Source organism: Alligator sinensis, unplaced genomic scaffold (genome assembly GCF_000455745.1).
Source record: "Alligator sinensis unplaced genomic scaffold, ASM45574v1 scaffold966_1, whole genome shotgun sequence".
Classification (NCBI taxonomy): domain Eukaryota; kingdom Metazoa; phylum Chordata; order Crocodylia; family Alligatoridae; genus Alligator; species Alligator sinensis.
The window spans coordinates 1,619,798-1,623,150 of NW_005842161.1; the positions used below are offsets into that span (position 1 = coordinate 1,619,798).

The 3,353-nt window shown below is 56.2% G+C and overlaps 1 long non-coding RNA gene across 1 annotated transcript in view; it reads left to right on the forward strand.

The window, feature by feature from the left end:
• Nucleotides 1-3,353, forward strand: part of LOC112550598 — a 197,922-nt gene that overhangs the window by 105,492 nt on the left and 89,077 nt on the right. The gene's annotated exons all lie outside the window — the stretch shown is intronic.

Below are 3,353 nucleotides of genomic sequence, written 5' to 3' on the forward strand. Positions count from 1 at the left end.
TGTACTCTGTCCAAGTTTGCGGATGACACAAAGCTATGAGGAGAAGTGGATATGCCGGAGGGCAGGGAACAGCTGCAAGCAGATCTGGACAGGTTGGACAAGTGGGCAGAAAACAACAGAATGCAGTTCAACAAGGAGAAATGCAAAGTGCTGCACCTAGGGAGGAAAAATGTCCAGCACACCTACAGCCTAGGGAATGACCTGCTGGGTGGCACGGAAGTGGAAAGGGATCTCGGAGTCCTAGTGGACTCCAAGATGAACATGAGTCGGCAGTGTAACGAAGCCATCAGAAAAGCCAATGGCACTTTATCGTGCATCAGCAGATGCATGACAAATAGGTCCAAGGAGGTGATACTTCCCCGCTATCGGGCGCTGGTCAGACCGCAGTTGGAGTACTGCGTGCAATTCTGGGCACCACACTTCAAGAAGGATGCGGATAACCTGGAGAGGGTCCAGAGAAGGGACACTCATATGGTTAAGGGCCTGAAGACCAAGCCCTACGAGGAGAGACTAGAGAAACTGGACCTTTTCAGCCTCCGCAAGAGAAGGTTGAGAGGCGACCTTGTGGCTGCCTATAAGTTCATCACGGGGGCACAGAAGGGAATTGGTGAGTATTTATTCATCAAGGTGCCCCCAGGGGTTACAAGAAATAATGGCCACAAGCTAGCAGAGAGCAGATTTAGATTGGACATTAGGAAGAACTTCTTCACAGTTCGAGTGGCCAAGGTCTGGAACGGGCTCCCAAGGGAGGTGGTGCTCTCCCCTACCCTGGGTGTCTTCAACAGGAGGTTGGATATGCATCTAGCTGGGGTCATACCCAGCACTCTTTCCTGCTTATGCAGGGGGTCGGACTCGATGATCTATTGAGGCCCCTTCCAACCCTAGCATCTATGAATCCTTGTGGTAGAGGACTTACCAGGATCAGAACTTGCCCCTAACTCTCTGACTGAGCCCCCCCCCCACTCGGCCTCTGGCCCAAACTACAGCCTCAGGTATCCACAGATATACCTTGGTGTCTTCCCCACACATGGAGTTCCTACTATGCCCACTCTAGGGCCTATGCCACACCCCAGCCTGAGGGTCTTCTCATCATTCCTCACAATCAACTACTTCCAGGACTAGCCCCTGCACTGCCCTTCAGGCTTACTCCCAGTTTGGCCCTACTTAGCCCCCCTCATGCCCACCCCTTCAGGCCTACTCCCATTCTGTGCAGGGCCACACAACTATCCCCAACCAGGGGCCTCTGGGGTCTTCCTCCCCTGTGAGCTCAGGTGGCTGCAACCATGCCTGGCCTCACTTCTCTATTGGGATCTTATACCCCCTGGGGCTCAGGTGGCCATAGCCACGCCTGCCCCTCATACCCAACAAATTGTGGGGGTTAGGGGTTATTAAGGCACCCTGACCCACCTTTCACCAGGGTGGTAACTGACCTGGCATTTCTCGGGGCTCCCATGCCCCCAGGACCCCCGCCAGGCCACCCATCCCCAGCAGGGTGCAGTTTTAGGTCATGCCCAGGACCAAGAGCCTCTTAGCCATCCCCATAAGCTCTTGCCCTTACCTCATGGTGTTCCTACTGCAGCTTAGCCAGGCAATGTTTCTGCTTGGGCTGGCAGCAGCAAACTGCAGCCTTTTTATACCTATTTCTCATAATGGCTGCTGCCTGACCCAGCCCTTAAAGTGGCAGGCACCCAAAGGTGCACTGCCACACACTGCCAAATCAAATCAGTGACTGAAGCTTTGCACAGCCCTAGTAAACAGGTAGTATCAGAGAATAACCCACCATAGGGGAGTCATCTTTAGAAGAAGAACATAGAATCTTAGTTTCAATTGTAACTTGAATTCATTAGGTAGAAATCAGGATATTGTTTAGGTTTAATTCTAAATCCAGATGCCTTGCTAAAAAAAAAGACATGCTTTCAAACATCCCCACCCTCATTTCATAGATTCATAGATGTTAGGGTCAGAAGGGACCTCAATAGATCATCGAGTCCAACCCCCTGCCCTGGGCAGGAAAGTGTGCTGGGTTCAGATGACCCCAGCCAGATGCCCATCTAACCTCCTCTTGAAGACCCATCATGAATATTACTGAAAAACACAGAAATGCTTAAGTTACAAGAGGAAGCATCTAGATAATTAAAACTCTGGAGGCGCGTCCAGACTAGTGCGCATGTGCCTGTTGCCCCGCCTCAAACCCCTTTGAGGCAGGGCAACAGGCATGTGTGAGAACAAAAAAATCTTCCCCACGCTGCAAGTTTGTAACACAGGGAGAAAGTTAGACCCCTGGATATCCAAGGGTCTAAAAAAACCGCTCCACAATAGAGCAGAGCAAGGCACAGTTCAAGACCATGCCTGGAGCCAGTCCTCCAAAAGAGACACTCTGGTTTTGGCCAGAGTATCTCTTTGGTGTTTCTGCTGCCCCTGGCACTGTCCAAGGTAAGTTGGGGGGCCGGGGGGTTCATGGGTCTGGAGGGGTGAGAGGTGGCAGGGGTATGTGGGGGAGGCTTTGGAGAGTGGCAGGAGGCTGTCCCTGGGGCTGTAGGGGGGTGGGGAGGTGAGGACCTGGCCCAGATCCCTGAGGCTCGCTAGTCTGGCTTTGCACCAGAGCAGGTTGCATGGCTCCAGGAGGTGCACACAGCAGCCATGCCTCCTGGAGCCCTGTGACCCACTCCGGTGCAGGGCTGGACTAGCGAGCCACATGGGGCTAGGCCAGGTCCTCACCCCCCAGCAGGCACAGGGGCAGAAGTGGAAGCCAGCCCTACGGCCCGGCCCATGCTGACAGGAGCCAGTGCGGCATGTGGTTCCTGGGTGGCATGAGCAGCCCCAAGGCCAGCAGGACCCTGCTTGGCTCTGCGTGGTCCCTGCATGCCAGGCCAGGCCAGGGAACATGAGCCTCCTGGGGCCAGCAGGACACAGCTCAGCTCCACGTGGTCCCCACATGCAGGGCTGGGCCGGGGAGCAGGACCCGCCCGGGGACCACGCAGCTCTTGCTGCCTGGCTCAACCCAGCATGCAGGGACTGTGCGAAGCTGAGCTGCATCCTGCCAGCCCGAGGTGGCTCGTATTCCCTGGCCCAGCCCAGCACATGGGGACCGCATGGAGCTGAGCTGGGTCCTGCCGGCCTTGGGGCTGGTCGTGCTGCCCAGATGCCAGGTGGCACAAGCAGCCCCAGGGCCAGCAGGACCCAGCTCGGCTCTGTGCAGTCCCCGTGTGCCGGGCTGGGTCCTGCAGCTATAGGAAGGGCCTGGCTGTGGCAGGATCTGGTGCGGCATGCAGGAGCCACATGCCGCACCGGCTCCCGGGCTGGGTCCTGCAGCTATAGGAAGGGCCTGGCTGTGGCAGGGGCTGGGGGCGGGC